The 26,810-nt window shown below is 34.1% G+C and overlaps 1 long non-coding RNA gene across 1 annotated transcript in view; it reads left to right on the forward strand.

The window, feature by feature from the left end:
• Positions 1-296: 296 nt before the first annotated feature.
• LOC147829800 (uncharacterized) overlaps positions 297-26,810 on the forward strand; it is a 51,690-nt gene continuing 25,176 nt past the window's right edge. The window contains exon 1 of the long non-coding RNA XR_015448544.1: positions 297-871. This is a non-coding gene — a long non-coding RNA (uncharacterized LOC147829800). The remainder of the gene's footprint in view (positions 872-26,810) is intronic.

A 26,810-nucleotide genomic window follows, 5' to 3' on the forward strand; every position in this document is an offset into this window, starting at 1 on the left:
ATAAGTTCTTCACTTTAAGAATCAAATTTGTTATCTATCTTCATTATGATTGTATTAAGCAGTAAATTCTACCACCTCCATCTACTAAGAGGCTGTATCATTGAAGGGGGAGACTTAGAATCAGTTGTTTTTTGGAAAATCATAGGAAATATGCTAGTACATAACAACTCAGTTGCAGATTCTATCAAATCTGAAATTCTATAAATGGCTCTATTCTTTATATAACTGAGGGAGCAGGAGTGGAAGCATGCCAAAGGGCATTGTCTTAATTTTTAAGTGTGCTTGGTTGAAAAACTTCCTCTGCCTGGGGCTTTGCTAGGGAACAACTAAGACTCCCTGAGGATATGAACAAAAGCTCTACTAAGCAGAGAGAGTGCAAATGAGGGCAAAGAGGGTCCCCAGGGCTGGACTTGTTCAAACCTTAGAATAACTCACAGGATCAAGAGGTCTAAAATAGGAGACAGAGAACAGAACAAAAGCAAAATCTGGAAGCAAATTACAGAAATGTATTTAGTTTGTTATTTAGTGAGATTTTGGCTTGCTGAAATGTCTGTATAAGCATTATTATCGATATATTTGATAATGAGTGCCATGCTTAGCCTACTAATGAGTATAATTAATGTAGATCATGCCTATTTGGGAGTGAAGCCTGGCATCTTCTTTTTGGAAGACTAAAGGTTTTAGTAAAAGTAGAAATTCTGTTTTGTCTAGTATCAATGCTATCAACCAAAATTAAGGGAGTATAAAATAGCTAGCTAGATAACTGAGGCTTAGTGATGTAACTGGATGATTTAGTGGTTTAGAATTTGTTGGGTTTTGGATTTATAGTGCCTGGGTTCAAATCTTGGAATTCCTACCTGAGGAACTTCAGGTAAGTTACTTATTTCTCTAATATTTTGTTTCTCTATATTTAAAATGAAAATATGACAGCAACTGAGTTACAAACGTTATCTACTACCATTATTAGTTGATTAATATTCCAGTTAATCAGTTCTATAGTGAATTCCAGAAAGGATTATAAATACATAAGCACTAATATAGGCAACTGCCATGGCTGTGTGTCTGTTAAGGCACAGACTACAGGCGTCTGGAAATCACCTGCAGAACGACATAAAACTATAAGCAACAGAACTGTTGGCTTTTGTTCCAAAGTACAGGAATTTATATTTTCAAAAGTAACTTTTGTAATTCATTAAAGTTGATATCTTGAAGAATAGGACAATATCATATATTCAGTTCTAAGAATTCAGTGTATGATTTAAAATGCTTATAAAATCAGTATGTCAGGGGTAGAGAAAATGATGTAACCCTAAACCTATACTCATTCCTAACCTACATGTGTCACAGCAAATAGCAAACCAACTAACACTTTACTTACATCATCTCTAACTAGAGAGTAGAAGACGTAAATAGCATATATCCTGTTCTATTTTTCACTCAGAAAATGGGAAAATTTTTCTGTACATGATTGTAACTTCATGTGCCATTCAAATAAATATGTGAACAAACCTATTTGATCAATTGAGTTTTCTAATTCATTAGGTAGGTCTTTAAAAGTAATGTAAGCAAACAAACTGAGGCCACACTAAGAACTCTAGCTGTCAGCTCTTCCCTAATTTTTTTTCTGGTTATCTTCCAAGCTTTCCACTGCTTTATCTACCGGTGGATACAACATATACAGAATATGTCCCCCAGCTCCTGAGTTAAAATTAGGGCAAGGCATATGCCATTCACTTTTTAGCTACCATTTAGTTAGAGAAGATGTAATGAATTATTTATAGATTTGCTATTTGCTGGGCCCAAGAAGTAACCTGGGCAGAACACTACAGATCTGGAGTTGTACAGAGTACTTACTCCTACCCTGACATGAGGGACCACTGCTTATTTCTTGCTTTCTTTATTGGACTCACTTTCTAGCTTAGAATTTCCTTCATAGATTAATTCTACTCTAAGTCCCATTTGGATAGAATTCTAACTGAAAGATCTTGCTCCAGTACCTCAAGTTCTTTCCAGTTTTTTTTTTCTGCTTCCCCTGAAGCACTGCTGTGACAGACCAGTTTAGAAAGTTATACTCTTAATACCTACTTAATATTGGAATTTCATAGGACAGAACTACTTGCCTTTGATTTTATTTTATTGCCTGTTTTGTAGTTTAAATATTAAACAGATTATAAATGAGCATCTCTCAAATATTAGTTCATAAAATGTAAGTTCTGGAAGATGTGGGTATGGGTAGATGTTCTTGTATCATTACGTTTGGGAATACTTCCTTTTTCTTCCTCTTGAAGAAACATACTGTATGTTAGCATATTAAAAGCTCTGAGATGGTTTCCTTAGAGGCAAAAAATGCACTTTAATTTTGTTTAATTCAGAATTGTGATATTTATTTGACTCTAGAACATATGATTGCAACTTTTAGGTTAGGTCCTTTGAAATAGTGCATCATGGAGATAAATTTAGAAAATGCTGTCTGGCCTGGTACTGAATCATTGGGAATTCAGCCTCCTCTATGAGGTGACCCTTTAATCTTCTGGATAACTATTGGTTATTTCTTTCCTCTCTACCATTTCTTGTTACTTGTTTCTTGAATCTCTTCTTACCATAAAGTGCTGGACTCATGATATGGGTCATCATCCAATGGTTTGGCTTACTAGGACTTCATAATTTTTCTTCTGTCTCATCAAACAAGATCTCCTCTCCTGAATATGATATTGGGACACATAGACACAGGTTGAGCCTTAGCAGACATCCATCCTAGCAGTGAATCTGCCATGTAGCTAATGGTCAATATGTGTTATTGCTGAGTTAGTGGGTGATTGCTGTGCCGAGTTGACTTAAAAATTAATGGCCTCAAGCTTGGGAACCCTCTACTTCTATCTGAACAACATCCCTTACTTCTCTTCCATTGTGTTCATCAAATAGACATTATTTTCTTAAAAGGGGAGAGATTGGAACAGTTTACAGCAGTTGCTGAATATAGGACACCTTAAGTGAAGAAAAGGAGGGGAGATTTCCACTAATGCTCCTGATAGCCCAGTGAGTGCAAAAATTGATAAACATACAGTGTGGCCTAGAGTAATGCAGAACCTGAAGGGGAAAAAAGACAATTAAAATAACACTCCATGGTTGGACACATACCATTAGAAGGGTGCATTTCTGAAATTAACTTTCTTTTGTAATAGCTGGAGTAAGGTGAATCATAACCATCTGTTGTAAATGGAAGAATGGCCCCGGGGAAAAACAATGTGGAACAGTGGGAAGGAGAATGGAAAATAGAAGCAAGCTGATCCCTTGGTTGCTTCCTGTAAGAGATTAAAGAGGAGGGAAAGAAAACAAGAGAAGATGAGAGGACCCAGACAACCTCAGTGAAACAGAATGGTGACATAAGAGAGGAGAAAAAGTATTGGTTTTCATTTCAAGACAGGTATTGATCCATGGGATATAATTCATTGCTGTGTGACCCAGAGTAAATTGTTTGACTTGTTTGCATCTAATACTTCATTAATTAGACAGGATAATCACTGTTGCTGTTGGAATTGGAAGAGATACATTTGTGCATAATGTAAGAGCAATAGTTACAGATAAAGTCACTGTGGCAGAGCTGTAGTGGCAGCTAACATTTCTTGGGCCCTTATTCTGACCAAGAACTTTACACAAAATCTCCATTTTATTCTTGTATACCACATAAGGAGAAAATCCTATAATCATGGTCATTTATAGATGAATAAACTAAAGTTTGGATGGGTTAAATAAACTTCCCAGGTGAAACAGATGTGAAGTAATAAAGCTGAAATTTAAATCCAGATTGTTTTACTCCAAAATAAACATTTTGAAACCACAAAACCATTTAGAGTTGTTTACTCATTGAGAAATATACAAGGCCAGAAAAAGGATATGCAATTTGACTTTTAAAACCCCAGAGAAGAAGTAAAATTTGACTAGCGAAGGAGAAGACATCCAGAGATATGCAGAGTCTTCATTCAGTGCTTTGAATGATAGAGGAAGAAAACTCATGTCTCCCTCCAGAGGGACACACAGTCCTGAACATGGTCCAAAGTTGTTCTCAAAAAGTTTCCCATTACTTGGCATCTCAAATTAAACTAACAAGGGGAAAATTAGGCCTTTTACTTTGAATCATAGCCAGTTAGTATAGATCCATGAATAGAAGTGTTTCCTGGCATAAAAGTGAGCCTGATGGAGAACACCAGGGTTGCTCAGAGACTTACATAAGGTAAATAATTATGCATTAACAGTGATCTCTTTGGAGAAGGATACATTTATGGCATTGACTATGGCATCCTGAATTTATACTTATCTTCATACAAATAAAGTTGTATACATTATGTATATTTTTCTATATGTTGATCATACACCCTAAAAGGTGGTTAAAATATTAAGTAAATGTGTAAGAGGAAAAGTGATTTTTGACTGTCATAGAATTACAGAGCCATATCCTAGAATTGTCGGATGACAGGCATCCCTTTTGCTGGATGCATACCTCAATGAAGCACCTTCCAAAGAAACCACAAAACACTATGAGTATGCATCTTTCAAAAGTGATTCTTTTGGAAACAGAGGCAGTGTTACAAATTCTTCAAGGAGTTATTGAGGAGATGGAATGAGATAGTATCTCCAAATGGTTATTCTGTACTTTTTTCCTATCAATTCTTTAGTAACCGTTAACTGCCTGCCTCTCTCCCTGCACTTTAGAGAGCAGAGAAATCCAATGTAAAGGGAACAAGATCGACTTTAGAAATTACAGTTTTGAAGTTAGCACCAACAAATTCACTTGGGGTGAAGCTCTCACCATCTAGCATGTGTCCTTGCTTCAATGACACTGGGAATTAAATCCAAAGCACAAATGTGCACGAGAAATCTCCAATTGAAGTCAGAGAAACTAAAGTGGAGCATAGCTCTGGTAAAGAACAAGCTGGTCGCCTAACATGGAAAGCAAGAACGAACAAGATAAGTTCTCCAGTTGGAGTAGCTGGAAAGGGTACCATCTGAAGCAGGGGTTCAAACTAGCCCATCTGAAAAAGACGCCAGCTTGTAAGGATTAGCTGAACTCAGCAAGAATTTGGTTTTGATCATTATCTTAGTCCTGGTTTTGTAGCTTGGGGGGAATCCTCATGCTTTCAATTATGATTGATTCTTTTCCTGTGAAATGATTGTTTCTGCTCTGGGCCTGTCTCAGTCATGTGAGGCTCTGCTCCCCCTGGAATTCAGGTGATCATAGGTTTACAGCAAGGCTGGAGACTTCTAAGCCTTGCTGAAAGAGGGGTGTGGAACAGGATATTATAAATGCTGGTAATCAGATGTCCTGTGAATACTGAAAATGACTTTAGCTACTGCTATCTTGTTGTACTTCATCCTGAGGAAAGATGAGATAGAGTAGATAAATTTAGGGCTAATAAACTTTGTTCTGCCAACTTTTAGGCATTCCCTAAATGATAACATGCCCATCTATTGCAGAACTGAGAAGAATTTGATCCAGAGTTTTACTAAATGAAGGTCAAACTTTGTACTTTTAATCACCTACTGGGCAAGGCCAAGGCATCCAGTAGTATTATTATAGGTGAAGGGGCTAGAAGATGCCAAGCAATTACACTGGCACTGTATTATAATGTTTATATCACACTATGTTATAACTCTTCCCAAAATTAACAAAACACAGAAATACAGTTAACCAGAGTGGTTTAGATGAGGAGAAAGAGCAGAGTAAAAGAAAAGCTGAAATAGGAGCTCACTGCAAACATCAAGGAATCTTTAAATTCAGAAATGCGGTTAAATCACAAATTAATAATGAGACTTATAATACAAATGTCATTTACAGAGGCTATTAATATGTCCTAAAGAGTCATGAGATACAAAAGACTGAATTCAATATTAGGATACAAAATGAGAATAATTACATATTTCATCAGTGAAAAATATTGTGTTAATTTTTCCTGTTGTTAGGAAGAACTGAAGAAAGAAAAGATTTTATTCAGTGAATATTATGTGGTTATTTGGAATATTTATATAAAATAAGAGTTGACTTAAATAAATGAAGGGAGCAAAAATTTTAACTGTAAATCTTTTTCAAATTATAAAGCGGTGACTATTTAAAAGGTTATATATACTTACCCTGATTTGAACATTACACAATGCATGAATGTATTGAAACATTATGTTGTAACCTTAAAGATACACAATTTTATATGGCAATTAGAAAAGAAAAAAATTATAAAGTGTATATGTATGAATAAATGAAAGTAAAGAGATTAAGGTGAATAGGCAAAGTATTAACATTATAATGATGAACAAGTGAAAATGTTAGGCATTGTATCTAAAGGAAACTCAAGAAAGCTCAAGGGTGGAGAAAAGGAGCTAAACTTGCTAGAGAATCTTAAGATCCAAGTAATAATGTGCTGTCTAGGTAGCAGGTTTTGTTTTGTTCTGTTTTAACCTAGTCTTGGAGCTGAAGAAACCAACAATTCACAAAGGCCAACGGGCTCATTAAAGCAACTGGTAAAGTGCCAGAAAAAGCTTGTGTTCTAGCCAGTGGCTGAGAAAGACAAGAACATTAGGCAAGACAAGAACTTTGAGACAATATCTGTTCTACTCTAGCCAAATGTCACAGAAAAAGACTACCAGCCCAACCTGACTTACACCAGGCTGAATAGGGAGCCTAGATTTCCTCCCTAATATAGAGGCAATAAGAGAATGAAATATTGCCACCAGGGTGATGAGAGAAGGTCAAGGACAAAACCAAGATTTTATTCCTTTCAGATGATCCTGAGGTCACTCCCATCCAGCAGTGTCAATGGAGACAAGATAGGGTGTCTGGATTTCTACCCCAGCCCCCCCCCCCCCCCCCCGCCATGCACAGTGCTCTTGTGGCTCCCTCAATGTCTGCAATCAATTAATTTACTTTTCATGGTCATGGTCATTTTGACCTTGGGGAAGAGCTAAAAGTTGCACAGTTCCAGATTCAGTGAATAAGGTGGATGAGGACACACTTATGTTTTTCTGAGCCTTCCTTTCAGTTGGATGAGACTTAGCAATAGCACTTACCATATTTATGATAACTCCTTGCAAAGATGCTCATGAAAGAGGACTTCCATAACTGCTTCACAAAGTGGCAGAATAATGGTATAAATATGTTTAAATTGACTATTTTAAGGAAAATGAATGACAATGTTTCTTTTACTGGTATAATTTTTAATTTAAACATTCATTATATATTTTGATCATATCTCACATACAACTTGCTTCACCCATGATGACTTCTTTTTCCTAGTGACTAAATTTGTGCTAGATTACTACTGGTCTCATGAAAAGTATATATAGATGATTGCTTCCTTTACCCTAGTGTGAATTCCACACCTGCCAGTTTCAAGGAGATCTATGGAAAATGTTTCCCTCTCTGTGTGTTTAAGTATATTTTACTACAATACAATAGGCATATTTTAGATACTCAGTGCAGTCTTAGGCCATTTGTTCTAAGTAGGAACAAAACGATGCAAGAAATACTGGCTAGGGCCAGGAATGTAGCTCAGTGGCACCGTTACTACCTGGCAAGTGCAAGGTCCTAAGTTTGATTCCTGGTACCTGAAAACAAATATTAAAAAATACTGGCTTGGGCCGGGGATTTAGCTCAGTGGTTTCACTGCCTGCTGCGCAGGCGCAAGGACCCGAGTTCGATCCCCGGTACCAAAAAAAGAAAAAGAAAAAAAAATACTGGCTTGTATAAACAAGTACGTAATGTATACTTGGTCCTTTTCTTCTTATTGTAGAAGATGTTGCACTACTGTTCCAGTAATAATACCAGGTATGCCTGGTGCACCCATTTCCTTCTCTTAGAATAAGGTTGTGCAAGAATGGTGCTTTGCATAGACTGGTGGCTTATTTCCATTCCCTGTGTGTGAGTAATGTTGCATTGCAACATTTGTTTACTTGATAAACAAAGAATGCTCATTTCTTCCACCTATGTGAATAATATTCTAGACCAGTGCCTGGCATATAAGTTATGCTTAAAGCAATCTTGTTTTCCTTCTTGTATGTGTTAATGATGTTTTGCTAGGACAGGACTTGGCATATTATAAACATTCAATGTATGATAGCTTCTTCTCCCCTACATGTGAGTTAGGTGCTTCATGCACCCTTATTTTCTTCCTCTACCTGCAAATTTTTATTAAAACAGGGCTTTAGATACTCTAAGTGTTTATTGCAATTTTCCTTCTAGTTTTACTGAAGTTAGGATAAATGATAATTGTCCCTGGTGTAAACTGCTTACTCAGTGAACACTTTTAACTTTCTTTTGTATGAAGATGATGTTTTCTGGGAATAGTACTTAGAATACACTAGGTATTCATGTGTGCATATTTTCTTACTGTATATGTAAATAAGATTGTACTAAAATAGTACCCGCATGTATTAGATAATTCATTTAAGCTTGTTTTCTTCTCTTTATTGTGAATAATATTGTGGTAAAAATTTAGGTGCTCATAGTAATCTTACTTTTTCCTCCTAGTTATGAGTAATATCATAGTAGAATAGTGTCTGGCCTAAACTAAGCCCTGAATCAGTTCCTGACCTTCTGGGTGAATAACATTTTAAAACAGTATAGTAGCATATACAAGGCTATAAGTACATTCTCATTTTCTCTTTCATAGGTAAGTGTGTAATAGTATCTATTAAATACTAGGCAATTAATGTGCTAGTATCTTTCTTCCTGAGTAGGAGTAAAGTTGTACTAAAATAATGCCTGGTATATATTGGATGTTCTACATAGGCTTTATTCTTCTATGTATGTGAGTAATATGCTGGATTAGTCCCTGGTTGTAGTACACTCTCAGTACAGTTTCTTTTCTTTCTATGTATGTTTGTACTGTTATACTAGAGCAGTGACTGGTAGGTATCAGCAGCTGTTATGCTAGTTAGTTTTTGTATATATGAGTATCATATTGGACTAGTGAATTTATATATAAGTATGCTAGTTTTCTTGTGTTTGAATAATGTCATAACAGATTATATTTCACATGTATTAGGGTGTTTGCTTCCTATCTTTTGAATAATAGAATAGTGCCTAGAATTTACTAGGGCTTTTATCCATCCTTGGAACTTTCCTGACCATAAATGATCTTATGCTGTAATTGTGCTTTTCATATAGTTGGTGGTTTGTGCATGGTTATTACTATCATTTAAATGTAAGCAGCCTTTACTATAATTGTAATTGAAATATACCACGTGCATCGTATTTGCTAATTTCTTGAAACTATTACCTGGCATATACATGTATTGAATGAATGCTTGCTTTTGTCCTTCACTCACTGAGTACCTAGTAAATGCCACATTGGTGCTTGACATCAACAAAGTATTCAGTATAGTCATTTACCTTACGTGTTGGTAGTGTCTACCTAGACCAATATTAGGCATATACTAAGAGCAAATTTGTGCTTGATTTCCCTTTATCTTTCTCTAATATTTACTGTCTTTTACTTGGTACATACTGGGCATCTAATATATTCTTACTTCCTTTTTTCTACACTCGAGTATTATTTTACTATAATATTTCTGGCTTATATAAGGTGACCATATATCTTTGTTTCTTTTGTGCCTGGATAAGATTATTCAAACAGTGTTTTGTATATACAACATGTTCAATGTTATTTTAATAGGGCTTGGTATATACTACATGTTCAATGTGTGATAATTTCTTTCCTTACATGTGTGAATAGTGCTCTATAATCCTATATAACATATATATGATACTAAATCCATGATTGTTTCTTTTTTCTGCAAGTAATATTGTACTAGTATAGATATGAATAAAATACATACAATATGTACCCCATGTCTATTCATTTTCTTCTTTTAGAATAGTACCCGCATGTTTCCTTTCCCTGTGTGTGAGTAAGGTCATACAGGACAATGCTAAAATATACTGGGAAGACCCCAGATGGTTGTTTAATTCCTTTCTATGTAGATAATATATTGTAGAAGAACTACTACCAATACATGTACCAGGCACTTAATGTATATTTGTGCATACTTGTATATGTGAGTAATGTCCCAGAATATTATCTATCACATATGAGATACTCATTAGAGTACTGATATGTGCAACCATAGTGTGTGTAATATTGCACTAACATAAGATTTTATTTAGAAGTCTTCAGTGCACTTTCTCTTACTCCATGTGTCAATAATTTCATACTAAACTAGTACCTACATATATTACATGCTCAATATATGCTTATTTATTTTGACCTAAATGAGAATAATGTTGTAGTGGACTAGTACTTGGCACAGACACACAAGGTATACTCACTCGTATCCTCCATCTTAGCAAAGTCTTAGAATAGTGTCTGGCACACACTAAGTACTCTACACACTTTGTTCACTTCTTTTAAGTAATATTATAAAAGTACTTAGCATATATTTGGAGCTAAATTCATGTTCAGTTCTTATTCTCTGGATGTGATTAAGGTTGTAGGATACCAGGTAGCATATATTGGGTGCTCAGTGCATTCTGAGTTCCTTTCCCACATGTGTGAGTTTTGTTTGGCTAGAACAATTCTTGGCACATACTAGGTGCTGCATGTAGTCTCATTTCCCTTATGGGTGTGACAGTGTTGTGCTGGACCATGACTTTTCACATATATACTATATGTTGAATGGATGCTTGCTTTCTTCCTGCTGTGAGTAATGTTATAGGGCAGTGCTTGGCATATCCTTGTCATTCTATATGATTTACTTTCTTACTCTGTAATTTTGTACTGGAACGGTATATTATAGTGCCTGGTCATTTAGTATATCTTCATATTACACCCTTTGTGTGAGTCAGTTTGTACGAGAATAGCAGGTATGGTACTTATTTGGCACTCAATAAATGCTTGTTGGCTAGGCACAGTGGTGTATACTTGTAATCCCAGCTACTTGGGAGGCTGAGTAGGAGGACTGCAAGTTTGAGGTCAGTCTGGTCTACTTAGTAAGAGCAACCTGTCTCAAAAAAAAGAATAAATAAATAAAAAGCACTAGGGAGGTTTACCCAGTACTACAAAACAAAAAACTAACAAAACCCCCGTTTCTTTCATTCTGCCTATTTATGACTAATGTAACAGAACACTGGATGTCATATTTAATGCTTAAGGGATGCTTGTTTCATTCCCCCTATCAGTATCTAGTGTTATATTCTGTAGGAGCCTAGCATATGTGAAAATTTCATTGCATGCTTCTTTTCTAAGTCAATTTATAAGTTATGTTGTACAAGTATGATGGTATGCTTTTTCCAAGATTACACACACTAAGAGCTAAATACATGCTTAATTCTTTCTCATGTGGGGTTAATGTTGTACTAAAATGCTTCCAGGAACATACTAGCTGCACAATACATGCTTGTCACCTACCCTTATATTTGAATATAGCTGTAGTAGAATAATACTTGGCTTATACTTTACTCTGAATGCATTGTCATTTCTTTTTCCTTTGTAGACTAATGTGCCAAAGTACTGCTTGGTATACCCTAGACATCTGGTGCATGCTCATTTCTTTACTGTCTAACCAGGTTGTACTTTAAAGCTATCTGGCATTTGCTAGGCATTGATGTATGCTAATGTAACATTGTATGTATGTTTCTTTCCTTCCTAAGTGTAAGTAGCGTTGCTCTAGAACAGTACCTTGACATATACTGGATGTTCAGTGAATGCTCTTTTCCTCTTTTAAATGTATTAATGTATTAAATACATTTTAATAGAAAGGCAGCTGGCTTACATTCAATGCTTAGTGCATGCTTGTTTCCTTCCACCTGTGTAAGTAATACTGTGCAAAAATAGTAGCTTGTATATTATGAGTATTCAGTGCTTGCTTGTTTCTTTTACCATATGTAAGTAATTTTGTACTAGAAGAGTACCTGGCATTCACAAAGCACTCAGTGCATGCTCATTTATTTCCTCCTACATGTAAATAAAATTATAGTAAATAATGTTCCTGATGTTTACTGGTGGCTTCACCATGTTTATTTGTTCCCAGTATATGTGAATAATGTTGCATTAGAAGTGTGCTTCATAAGCACTTTCTGCTCCACGTATTTTCCTGTTTTTCCTTTATATGTAAGAAAGTTTGTAGTGGTGGGTGACATCATAGAAAGGGATATTGTAAAGTAATACTTGGCATATACTAAAGTTTGAAGATATGGTAATTTCCTTTATTTTTTATATGTGCAAATAAAATTTCCCTAGACTTCTACCTGGAATGTACTACATATAGGCTTTTTTTCTTTCCCTCTATGAGTAAATTTTGAACTAGAGTAATATCTGGCATATGTCAGGTATTCATTGCAAGCATATTTCCTCCATTATTTTAAGTGATACTCTTTGAGATAGTGTTTGAATGCAGAAGGGACTTAATACATACTTGGTTCCTTCCTACACATATAATATCTTATTAGAATTGGGCTTATACTAGACAGTCGGTAAATACTTATTTCTGTGAATGTAATGTTGGACTAGAAATTGAGCCTCAGATAAATAGGCATTCTGTTCATACCTGTGTCCTTGCCTATGAGAAAATATTGTTTGAAAATATTGCCTGGCAGTGTTAGGTGTTCCATGCAATCTTCTATTTTTGCAAATTGTGTAATTAATGTACTAGAATGATACCTAAAACATAGAGATTATCTGTACATGCACATTTTCTCTCTTTTGTTTAAGCATTGAAAAATAAAAATTATGTACATTTATGGTATATAACTTGATGTTTTGTTATGCATATAGATTATGACATGATCACCACAATCAAAATAATTAACATATGAATCCTCTCATATTGTTAACATTTTCTTTATTATTATTTTTTGTTTTTGTTGTTTTGTTTTTGGGGGAAAGGGGTTGAGAAACCTTAACATCTATCCTATTAGCAAGTTTCAAGAGTGCAGTACAGTACTGTTAACTCTAGTCATACTGCTCTACATTTCATTCAAGAAGTTATTCATATCACATAACTGAAACTTTGTCCAACATCTCCTCATTTTCCACTGAAAATAGCGCATCCTCCAAAACACCAGTGACCAGTGTATTACCCTGCTTCTATGAACAAGTTTGACTACTTTAGATTCTACATACAAGTGAAGTCATTTGGTAACTTTCTTTCTGTGTCTGGCTTACGGGATTAGTAAGAGGCCTGCAGGTTCACCTATGTTGCTACAAATTGCAGGATCATTTTCTTTTAAAGATTGAATAATATTTCATTGTCCATAGATGCAAAGTGTGATTGAAAACTATGGTCAATGTTTAAATAAAAATGTGTTACAGTAAAATATGCAATTGCCATTAATCCACCTCAAAATACTCCTCCTCTCTTAGAATATACTTATACCACTGTTCTTGCCAGTTTCTGAAGCAGTTCTAGAAGTTTGCTTTCATTAGTGTCTTTATGAGGTGTGATAAAATATGGTGAATGGGCTGGGGATTTAGCTCAGTGGTACTGTGCCTGCCTTGCAAGTGCAAGTTTGATCCCTAATACCAAAAAAAAAAAAAAAAAGGTGAATATTTCTGTTGAATGCCACCTGAAAGAAAGGTAGTGTTGTTAAAAAAATAAATGAGCTTGGAAATGTTTTCTTTTATAAGTCTTGGAAGAGTTTAAAATGATTGGTATTAATTCTGCATTGAATGTTTTATAGAATTCAGCCATGAAGTCATGCTGTCCTGGTTTCTCTTTGATGGAAAGTATTTATTTACTACTTTAATGTCCTTTTATTTCTTTAAACTCCCAATTAATTTCCTCTGTGATCCAATTATTGTTCAAGAGTGTCTTGTTTAGTTTAGAGGGTCTCACTCCTCTCCTTTTTTCAGTTTTTATTCTTTGTTTATGCTTACTAATTTCTACTTTCATTTAATTGTGGTTGGAAAATATAGTTATTTTGATCTTCTTATGGTTATTAAGATTTGCTTTGTTACCTAACACATAATTTATTTCAGAATTTTCTGTGTGCACTTGAGAACAATGTGTATTTTTTTGCTGTTGAGAAGAAGATTCTACATGGCATTTAGGCCAGTTTGATCTATAGTGTTGTTCAAGTCAATTTTTAAATTGATTTTTCAATCTGAACATATTATCCATTACTGAATGTAGGTTATTGAGGTTTTCTACTATTATTGTTATTACTGTTAATTAATTTCTTTATTTCAGTCAGTATTAGGTTTATATATTCATGTGTTCTACAGAAGGTGCATATATATGTATAATTGTTATACCTTCTTACTTAATATACCCTTTTGTAATTATATTATAACACTCTTTGTCTACATTTCTTAATTTACAATATACAGATACTTTTACTTATGATGAAGTTGCTTTCTGATTAGCCCATTATAAGTTAAAAATATCATCAGTCAGAAATGCATTTAATATGCCTACCCTACAGGACTTCATACCTAGTAAAACAGCACACTGGAGAGGATCAGTTGTGCATCTTTTTGTTCTCATGCTTGCCAGGACCTGCTGCTCCCTGCTGCTGTTCAGGATGTTGAGAGTAACACACTGATATCACTAGCCTAGGAAAGATCGAAATTCAAAATACAATATCTACTGAATACATTTTTGTTTTCACATCATCGTACAGTTGAGAAATTCTTAAATTGACCCATTTTTAAGTTGGGGACTGCATGTATTTTGTCTTATATAATGACCGTATGGCCACCTCTTCTTTCTTTTAGTTATCATTTGCATAGGATACCATTTTCCATCCCCTTGCTTTCAATCTATGTCTGTTCTCCAATCTAAAGTGATGTCATGTATCTAGCAATACCAGATCTTTTTATTTTTCATTCATTATTCAGTCACTCTAAGCTTTTTAATTGAAAAGTTTTACTTATTTACATTTAAAGTAATTATTGATAGGTGAGGACTTACTGTTGCAATTTTTTATTTTCTGTTTGTTTTGAAGCTGTTTATTTTCCCTCTTTTTCTTTTGCTTTATTTGATTATTTTTGTAATGATTTGGTTTAATTCTTTTTTCTTTGCCTTTTGTATAACTACTGCAAGTTTATTTTTTATGATTATCTTAGATCTTGTATAAAATATCCGATAGTTATTATATAAATTGAGTTATAATTAAAAAATAATTTTAAATGCATACAAAATTCTACCTTTTTACTTCCCACCTGTACTGTTTCTGTAGAATTTACCTCCTTTTATATGATGCACCTATTAACGTTTTTACTTTTAACCTTTATATTAGTGTTAAAAGTAATTGAGATATTGTCATTACATTATTCTATATTTCTATATATTTTCTTTCTACATTTTATATATATTCTGCATTATTATGCATGCTGTTTCCCTATGTGTAGATATAAGATATACTAAGAATACTAGGCATATAGTAGACAACAATGAATCATAATTTCTTCATATTATAGTACAAATATTTTATTAGAAATGTCTTATATAATCTTCATCCTAGTGTATGCATCCCTTTTTCCTCTACATTACTTATTGTATAAAAATAGTGGCTCTCCTATTTATGGTCTTTGATTCATGTTCTTTTCCTTTCCTCTCCAGTTATATTACTTATGCTAGAATAATGCCTTGCATATTCTAAATGGTCAATTCATGCTTATTTTTACTGCCAGTAATGTATTACTAGAACACTGTGTAACTGGTATTAGAAACTCAATGTATGTTTTCTTCTTTTCAGCTATGGGTATGTAATGTTTACTACAACAGAATCTGACATTTGTTTTGTGATCTAGTCTGTTTCTTCCTTTTTCCGATTTGTGAACAATTTACTGTAATGGTAGCTGGAATATAGTAAGATCTTTTCCTTTCTCATGTTTGTGATCAATGTTGTATTTAAACGGACCTTGGAATATAGCATGTACTCCTTTCACACAGTTATTTTTTCCTCACTAAAATGTTCTACTAGTATATTACCTGGCATATACTCAGCTTTCAATTTATGCTTGTCTTATAGCCCTCCTACCTGCATATACCTGTATTTGATAGTGCCTGGAATACATGTTTAGCTCGGTGGTGCATTGTTTCCTCATCTCTGTGTTTAGTTAAGGTTGTACTAGAATAGTAAATGGGATATATTAGGAGCTCACGCTTGTTTTCTCACCTCAATGTAAATGTAATGTTGTAATGCAATATAATATAGAATATACTGAATATTCAGTGAATCTTTTTGAGTTATTTTATTTATTGGTAAATTGTTTTGGAAAAGTGGAAATATTATAGGCCTTCAATGAAAGCTTTTTCTTACTGTATGTATATGATAGTGCTGAGTGGTTTACTGACTGGCATGCTTTATTCATGCTCATTTCAATTTCCTATGTTTGAGTAGCTATGTACTAGAATAGTATCTGGCATATATCCATGTTCAATACATAATTACTTCTTTTCTTTTAAATATGAGGAACACTGTGCTATCATGTTGCCTCATAATACATACTTGCTCACAAGTATCATTTCCTTTTGCTATTTGTAGGTAATGTTTTACTAGTATAGCCTCTGGCACACAATAGGTGCTCAATGCACACTTACTCCTTACCTCCATGTTAGAAATCTACTAGAAAATTTTTGACAGAGTATAAACATTCTTAATGTATACTTATTTTTACCCCTATATGTGATTAATGATGTACTAAAATTGTTCCTGGAATACAGTAAATGCTCAATGTATGCTTGGCCCCTTTTCCGATGTATAAGTCTATGCAGGAATAGGACCCAATACATGATTATGTCTCAATGCATGGTTGTTCCTCTCCTTCTAGATGTGAGAGAAATTGTATTAGAATACAGTAGATATCATGGTAGGAGACCAATAATACATGCTTAACTCCCATCACTTGTGTTAGAACAACAACCTACTAAATTATACATGGCATGTACTATATATGCTTTGTATACTTGCCACCTGTTTTATGTGTGAGTAAAGTTACAGTACAATACTAAATGACATATAAGTGCTCAAACTTTGCTTGTTGCTATCAACTTAACTTGTGTTATATTATAATAAAAATTTTCCAGAATATGGTAGTTGCCTAAAGCATACTCATTTCCTTCTTACTATGTGAGTTTGTTACTGGAATTAATAGGAGGTATATACTAGAAGTTTCATACATATTAATTTCCCAAGATTATGTATGAGTTTGTGCTAGACTAGTGCCAAGTGTATACTAGACAGTAAATGCATATTTGTTTAACCCTGCTTTGCAAACGCGGTTTTGTGTTAGAACAGTACTTGGCATATGCAAGATAGTTAGTACATACCCATGTATTTCCTGTATGTTTGAGAAGGTATATAGTATTATATTGCCTCTCAATCACCAGTGCTTAGTTCACGATAATATCGTCCCCATATGTGGAAGGGAATAGTAACTAGCATTACATTACTTATTTCTTGAGGTATGTGAGTATTATTGTATTATAATGGTGTCTGGTATATACTAGGTGTTCCACGCATATTCATTTTTTTCCCAGTATGTGAGGAGTATTGTGCTAGAATAACATTTGCTATGTAGTATGTGGTCTATGCATTGTTGCTCTTTTCTCTCTGTGTGAGTACAGTTGCATTAGGATTGTACCTGGCACATGCCAAGACCTAAGTATATGTTTATTTACTTCCCCTTTGGGTGAGTAAGGTTTAGCTAGAATGTTTGCTATCACATAGTAGGTATGTCCACATTGTATCTTATAATAATGTTTTATTATAATAGTGTTCAGCATAGGATAGGGGTCCATGCATTATTATATATTCTAAGTGTACAATTTGTGGACTAGAATATTATGTGAATTATACTTGGTACTGTTTGTTTCTTTAGTTCCACTTTTGTATAAATATGTTCTCAAATTCTTCAGGCATTAGTAGGTGATCAATGAATTCTTGTCTCCTTGAGTAATGCTTTTTTAAGAATAGTATCTGCTGTATAATCAGATTTTGATGAGTGCTCAGTTCCACTCCTGGAACACCCTGGAACACCTCGTGTAAGGTGCACACTTGGCTTCTCACAGGCATGTACTAGATCTCTGATGCCTCCTCTTTACTTTCCATTCATGTATGAATGAAGTACTATATTAGTATCTATCATATACTAGATGTTTAAAGGATACTTGTTTCATTTCTTTTGTGTGTAAACTATGTTTTACTGACATAGTAACTGGCATATATGTGTTGCTCAATATATGCTCACCTCTGTATGACTAAGTTTGTAATGAATAGACATACCAGGCATTTAATGAAAGCTTATTTTTATTCTATCTGTGCTAGTAAGGCTGTATTAGAATAGCTCATGGTATACAATATGTGTTCAATGCATGCTTGCTTTCTTCTCCTATCTATGAAGAATGTTTTTCCAAAGTAATAGGTGGGACACACTAGGCAGTCAGTATATGCTCATTAATTGTGCCTGTCAAATATGGGAACTCAGTGCCTGCTTGTTCCTTCCCCCACCTGTGGGAATGTTGTGCTAGAGTAATAATTGACATACACTGGATGCTGGACTCATGCCTGTTTCTTTCCACTTATTTGTGATTTATATTCTAGAATACTCACTAGCATATAGGAATTACTCAGTACACATTTGTTTCTCACTGTGGGTGAGTAATGCATTGCAATTATTCACAGTGTGTATTAGGCAATCAATTCATGTTTTTCTTCTCTCTATCTGTGAACAATACTGTACTAGAATTGTTTCTGGCATGTACAAGCTGGCCAGTGAGTGCCTATGTAATGTTTCCTATGTAGGAGGGAAGTTGTTCTAATTTTTAAATTATTTAAAAGTATTGATAAGAGTATAATTTATTATCAAAATATATATGAAGCTTGGAGGTGATTAGAAGTAAATCCTATCACCAGACTGAGTCTGCTAAAATGCAATGGAATATTAACATTGCCAGAATTTTGAGGAATGGAGAGAATTTACACTGGTGAAGATAATGAAAAATAATCCAGGCAGAGAACCATGAGCCAATGAAGCAATGGAATTGGAATATGGTGATAACTGCCAGGCTTCATGTGTGGAGACCTGGTCTTAAGCCTTTCTCCTGTGCAATAGTGAAGATATTTTATCTCCTGGTTCTCAATATTGTTCTTTGAAATCCAAATGCAGTCCTACCAAATGCAAGGAATCTCCAGTCTGTAGATAGAAATGAGGTCAAATGTGCACATGTAATTCCTTTTCTGTGTTATTGTTGTCTCCTGTGCCTTTACATGCTCACATAGGATCTTTGCTTAATGAAGAAAATCTGCTCAATTTATTCTAGATATTTATAGGAGGCTTCTTTTTTTTCTAAGGACCAATTTGAAACTGTCAAATGTTTTCTCGCCAAATCATGTCCTTCACTGGGGCCTGCTGTGTCTGCTCATCATGTGGCTTCTTCCAGGGGACACAGCTAATCCAACACATGTCCCAAACTGGCAAACATAAACATAAAGGTCCTAAATAGATCCTACAAACACTGACACACATGCATATATATATATATGTATGTGTATGTATATATATATGTATATATATATATAGAGAGAGAGAGAGAGAGAGAGACAGAGACAGAGACAGAGACAGAGAGAGACAGACAGAGACAGAGAGAGAAGATATTATGAAAACTTCTCTCTTAAATCTTTAAGGGTACATAAAATATTTTGAACTATAAGCACAACACTGTGCAGCAGACTTCTTGGAACTTACTCATCTTGTTCAAGTAAAACATCCTACCTACTGCTGGTGCAAAACACTCTTCCATCTGAGAGTGACATTGGATTCTTCATGGTAAGGATTTTCACTTGTCTTCTTTACTGAATCAAATGCTTTTCTAGAATGGCTTGGATTTACACGCAAAGAGACACAGAAGGTAGAATCAAAGGATAATTTGACAAAGACAAAGACAAAGGTGATTGACAAAGACAAAAGTCTGTGATCTTAAGCTCTCTGATTAGAATATCCTCTCTACCAGTTCTTGAAAAAGTAATAAATCATTGTAGAGTTCATAGATCATGAGCCTTAGGTGAGGAAATCAGTAATAAATAACACCTTCACCATTCCATACTTACAGAATGAGGGTTACATATATTTAAATAAACAATTGCAATTTAAAATATAATCTTTTTAAGACAGGATACAGGCCTTATCAAAAGTAGCTTAGCTCGAATATTAGGAGGGAGTCAAAGAATCATAAGCTGTAAGCTGCGTCAGCACATACATTCTATTTTCACTGCTAAATCTATGTCATATTCCTAAGACTAAAACATGTACAAAATAATATATATTTGTATAATAAATGAATGAATGCTGCTACCATGATAAAATAGTAAAAAAATTAAAAATTGAGATGTGTTATGTACATGTACCTATTTCCACACAAGGAATATAAACATTATGGACTGGAAACATGTACAAAAAAAGGGAAAGGGATCAAATGAAAGGTTGAAGGGGAGAAAGGGGTGGAAAAGGGGATGAAAGAAGGAATGAAGATGTGTTATGTACATGAACCGATTTCCCACAAAAATGTAAACATTATGTAGTACACAAATGTGCTAATAAACTAAAATGAGAGAGAGAGTAAAGATGGCGTACTCTCAGACAATATAGATTTTAAATAGGAGAGATTTTAAAACTCAAAGAAAAAATAGAGGTCATGAGAGCAATTTTGTCAAACTACATATTGTCTTTGAGCCTCTGGCTACCCATCAGTGAAAGGTGGGTGATGATATTTCCCCTTATTGGGGAAATAGTTGTGGTGGTAATTAAAATTGTATGCTCAAAGTGCTTAGCATACTGTAAATGTTACTTTTAAAAGAAAGAACTCTAAATCATGAGTAGGAACGTAAACAGGATAAGTGGGTCACTTTACCTTGTGGGCTGTCACCCACATACATACAGGTGACTGAGTAAAAGCATTTTTCATTCAAGGTAGCCTGATTAACTCGTAAACCCAGTGTTCAACTGAATACTTTTCTAAGAACCATGGGACTTTCTCCTCTAGGAAGGAGCAGTTCACCTGATGTTCTCCATGAAATTGCCTTAAGATGTGAGTTTAGAAAAAGTTGAATTAGGGACTATTTTCTGAGCTTGGAAAGGCTTAGCAGCATCTCTGTGTAAAATTTGAAGAGGACTGTTTTTGCTTTCATAAAACATTATAGGTTCTTAGCTAAGTACTGAGTTTTGAATTAATAGAAGAACTTGGCTGTGCCTGGGCTATTCTTCTAAGCAGAAAAGAGATATCAAAAGTAATTTTTTCCCTCTGTTTACCTTCTCATAAAAAGCTCCTATTATGTGAAGATGAATTGAAGAAAAAGAAGGAAAAAAGGAAACTGGCCACTGCAAAAATTATTAATTCTTTTCTCAATGTTATAAAAACATTATTGTTTCTCTTCTAAGAAAATCTTGAAGTAGTAAAGAGGATAATGCTTTGACTTTTGGATTGAAGACAGGTAGTAGTATTTACTGATTATGGAGATGTGAAAAGATTATTTGATCTGCAAAATTGAAAGATAAATAAGGCAAATCCTGAGATTTTTTGGGGGACTAACTTCCATTTACATTTCTACTGGAATAAGTTTGGAAATAAATTGAAAATGGTGCAGGACTATGCAGCCTAAGTGAATACATGATTGTATATTTTGCAGTTTAATTTGCTCATGAACCTTTCAACAGGATACATTTAGATGTGACAGTTTTGGTGTTATTTTTACAAGAAAATTAGATCATACTATACACTTTGTTCTAAATCCTGCATTTTTTTCACTCAGCTATGTCTCCTACATATATAGATCAATATTATTATGACAGCATTATGGTATTGTATGGCATAAACTTACCATAATTCAACAATCCTTCTATTGTTAAGAAGTAGACTATCTCCAATTGCTCCATACAATAATGTTACCATGAAGTGAATATATTTATAAAAATACCCTGATACTGTTGTTTAGTGTCTCTGTAGATTTCCAGGAGTGAGACTGATCAAATAATATGTACATTATTTGACTTTCATTTTGTTTTGAAGCAATCTTATACTTAGAGAATAGTTGCAAGTGCAATCCAAAGAAGTTTGTTAATGTGATATTCCTACACCACTGAATTGGTTAGTGTGTGCTTCCTGCAAAAACATGTACATTTCTACAAGGCCACTATAATCATCAAAATTAGAAAATTAATATTAATTTGTTACTATTATATAAACATCAAACTTCACCCAAATTGTTACAATGGTCCCAATAATGTAATTTTTAGTGAAAAGATTCATTTCAGGATCATATATTGTGTTTAGTTGTCATATCTTTCATTCTGAATTCTGGACAAGTTCATATTTTTCCTGACTTTTATGATCTTGATACTTTTAAAGAGCATGGAACAATTAATTAGTAGAATGTCTCTCAAATTGGGTTTGTCTGAGGTCTTCTTATGATTAGAGTTATATTATATTGCCTTGGCAGGACTATCACAGAATTGACATTGCGTGGCATTTGGTCAGGAAGTGCACAATTTTAATTTATGTTATTATTGATAATGTTCACTTTTATCATTTCATTAAGATGGGGTCTTTCAGGCCTTTTCATTTTGAAATTACTATTTTTCCCCATTGTCATTGGGAATAATTTTGTGGGAAGTTTCTTAAAACTATGCAATCATCTTATTTTTATCAAATTTATATATATCAGAAAGAAATGAAATTAAGATATCAAGGAGATAACTACATGTGCATGTTCATCGTGGCTCTCTTTATTCACTAGGGCTGAGATATGGAATCACCCAGAGTACCTATCAACAGATGGATAGATAAAGGAAACACACACAAAAACCCCCACAAGCAACAGAATATTATTTAGAAATAAGGAATAATGAAACATCCTCATTTGTGACAAAATGCATGGGAATGGAGGGTATTTTGATAAATAAATTAGGCACAGAAAGGGAAGTACTACATGTCTCTCTCACATGTAGATACTTAATAACGTCAACCTGAAAGTAGAATGGTGATTACTAGAAATTGGAAAGGTATTAATAGGAGCTCTGGCAAAGGAAAAATAATGGTTGGGGTTGATCAACACATGCTGTCTGTATGTATGGAAATATCACACTGAACCCTATTAATACATACAATTAATAGATTTAATAAAAGCTTTACTCTTGACAACACAAAACAAGCCTTAAAAAGACTTTGATTTATTCATTCATTTAGCTTTATCTGTGATATAAACCACAACTTCTTTATATTGTACTTGCTCCACAATAACCATTTGCTTCAATGGATTATGTTATACTCTTTGAATGTTTTTTAACCTTCTGGCACAGCAAGATTTTTCTACACACAGCCCATCCTTGCTTGCCCCAGTCTATGAATCAGCCTTTTCTCCAAGCATCTTCAATTCCTTTTTAGCAGAAACTAAAATTTAAAAATTAAAAGCTTGATGCAAGATGTACTCATTGCTATTAGGGTGTCACTATTCTTTCATTTCCCTTCAATTTTTATTCTTTATTAGTATGTGTTTGCCGTACATAATGATCAGATTCCGCATGAGGAGTTCCAGATGGCCACAACACAGCTGGATTCTTTTTTCATCCCCTTCCTCTCACTTCCCTCCCCCTCCCTCCATCTCTTTGTCCTTTTTCCATTTGAGTAAATCTATCTCCCTATTTCCTATTATCTACCTTTTATATTGCTCTTTGTTTTTCATGTTTCTCATATAAGAAAAAACATGTAATATTTAAACTTGTGTGTTTTATTTATTTCATTTAATATTATGGTCTCAATGTATATCCATTTTCCTACAAATACTCAAGTTTATCTTTCTTTATGTCAGAGTAGTGCCCATGTTTGTGTATAAATATCCATTTTCTTTATCTATTCATCTGTTGATGGACATATAGGCCACTTTTAAGATTTCGCTCTTATGAATTGTGCTGCTATAAACATGGGTATGTATGCATGGATCAGTATAATATAATGTCTTTAATTCTTTCAGGAAGATACCTAGAAAGGGAATAGGTAGGTCAAATGAAATACCTAGTTTTAGTTTCGTAAGGAATTCCCATACTATTTTACATAGTGGTTGTACTAGTTTACATTTCCACCAGCAATATAGAAGGGTTCCTTTCTCCCTGCAGCTCTGCCAGCATTTGTTACAATTTGATTTTTTGATGATAGCCATTCTTTCTGGAGTAAGATGGGATCTCAGTGTTGTTTAATTTGCATTTCTCTAATGACCAGAGATGTTGAACTTTCTTTCATATATTTATTGGCCATTTATACTTCTCCTAATTCCAATCTCAATCTAATATTACAGGAATTATTCCAATTTTTTCATATTTGTAAATTCCTTCTTCAATAGTCATAAACCTGACTCTAATTTTGCTTCAGTTACATACTTACTTGACTAATGCTTTGCCATGTAATCCATTTCTCATTGCTGGTATCATCCACTCTCTTGTGTGGAACATCCTTCTCATCCTGCTGGGGCTCTGAACTTCATTATACTCACCAGTTATTGCACAGATACACATAAGACAGATGACCTGATGCTCACTGGGAAGTTAATGTTGGTCAGTATGGTAGCTACAAAGAGTAGACATTCAAACTTAAGGGACAGACACTATGATCTCTATGAAGATTAAACAATAATACCAGTCACATTTCTTATGAGATGCAGTGAAGGAATCAGAACAATTGCTAATTTAATAAATAGAGGAACCCAATTTTGAGTAGAAAAGCTTCCATTAGAAATTATGATCTTTCTTTAGTGCAGCAGACTTATGGAGCACAAAATACACAGCAAGGAAGTTACTTTACTTTAAGGAATTTCCCAGTTATTCTATGATAACCCAAACTGAGGAAGTGAAGTGCTGAGAGTCCGCTAAAGTGCAATTTTCATTCTCTCTGAAAGTAACTGAGAAAAAGTACTGCCTTTAATTTGTCAGAGAGCTCCTGGCTGTCTTTGAGGGCTCAACAATATTCTTATTTAACTAATTTCCTCTACTTTCCACCAGTATGTATATAAATGATGTAGGACCTCAGATTTTGTCCATAGATTTAAATTTTACAAACAAACAAACAAACAAACAAATCTAATCTCCTGTCAAGGTAATGATTTTTCAAATATCTTATTATTTTCATTTTAAGTTTATCAGATAGTTTTGCATGTTTACTTTGTATCTGGAATTTTTAAAAAGTCTTAAAATTTTCTTCTTTGTCTCTTGTCTGGAAAATATAGATATTTAGAAATCCGAAGTCATTATTCCAATCTTCAAATTTGTTAATAGGACTAACAAGTACATCATTCGTTTACATATGCATTTTCTTCAATTTAACCTGACATAATGCAATCGATAATTGGATTCAATATTTATTGAGCACCTTTTATGTTCTAGGCAATGTTCCAACAGTCATAAGAGGGAGAATTATGTTGGTATGTAATGCACCATGTATATATAAGATGTCCTGGAAAATGAATCAGGTATGCAACCTGCCCTCTGGAGATTGCAAGAAACTAGGGAAGGTAAAACATTCTCACAGGTAATTGCAACAAAAGGTAGAAGATTAAGATAAAGTTTTGAGATATAAGATAATAAAACAAAACAACTACAGAGGAAGGGGATTGGAGTCCTGGAGTGTGACGGGGTAGGGGAGAGTAGAGAATAAAGGGACTTCATGAAGGAGAGAGATCTGGGTGATATCTCTATTATCTTGAATTGACATTATATTACTGTCATGCTGAAGAGCATGCGGAAATTCATAGAAGCTCCATATTTAATTTCAGGAATTAAAGGTCAACTTAAGAAGTTCATGATTTAGACATATTTCTTTAGAATGTATATGACTTTAAAGGAATGTGGTAGTGTCATCTTTCCACATCTTGCCAAATAGATAGAAGATCACAGAAAAATTGACACGAATATGACACATTTTTCTTTCACTTGTTTGTTTTTTTGCTAGTTCTTTGATATGCATTGATTTATAAACTGTAAAAGCCATTTCTTTGTCTACCTTTCATTAATTTATCAACTAGAACATTAGTGTAATATTTTCATTTTTTAAAAAAGGATTGTGGATAAAACCCATGTATGCTAATGTCAATTTTTTCATGTGTCTCTTTTTCCAAACAAGACTGGGGAAAAGTGGGATCCAGTGAAACTTCACTGTATTCTTCGATAAGCTAACCTGACTTTGTGGAATTTATTGTACATTGTTCTTACATTTGAATTTCTACAAACTGTGTGTAATATTTTGTGCAATTTTGTTTTAATGACTTAAATAAATAGCAAATAAATGAAGCAATAATGAGAAGTAAGAGTACAGATAATCAGAAAATCTTATTGTCTGAAACAAGTCTGTACAGTATATTAAATATGAATGCAAAGATCGAGTTCATTTTATCAAAATATTTCTAATGAAATTGTGCTAATTCAGTATGCACAAGACTTTCTATTTGTATTGAGTGATGTATTTAGTAGTACTTTCAACCATATATCATCTCATTTAATAATCTAATAAAAGTCATGTAAAAGAAACAGTTTATGAATGAGAACAGTGAAGCTTTGGAGGAGTGAGACCCAAGTTCAGAGACCCAGGAATGTGCAGAGCAGGGCAGAACTTGCAACCCTGATCATTACGTTTCCAAACTCATCACTCTGGCACTGACTATGTGCATTAGAATTCTACTTTTGAAGGAGGAAAGATGTCACTAAGGTAACAATCCTAAATGAATGGATCTTGTCTAACAGACATGCTCATACTCTGAACTTTAAGTAATTGAAGAAAATGATAGAGGGATGTGACACAGAGCAGGATGAGTGCATGATCAAAGTCTCCTCCATTTCTGCCCA

This window comes from Heterocephalus glaber, unplaced genomic scaffold (assembly GCF_053883595.1).
Source record: "Heterocephalus glaber isolate CG9 unplaced genomic scaffold, H.glaber_assembly_v1.0 deba00000470, whole genome shotgun sequence".
NCBI lineage: Eukaryota > Metazoa > Chordata > Mammalia > Rodentia > Bathyergidae > Heterocephalus > Heterocephalus glaber.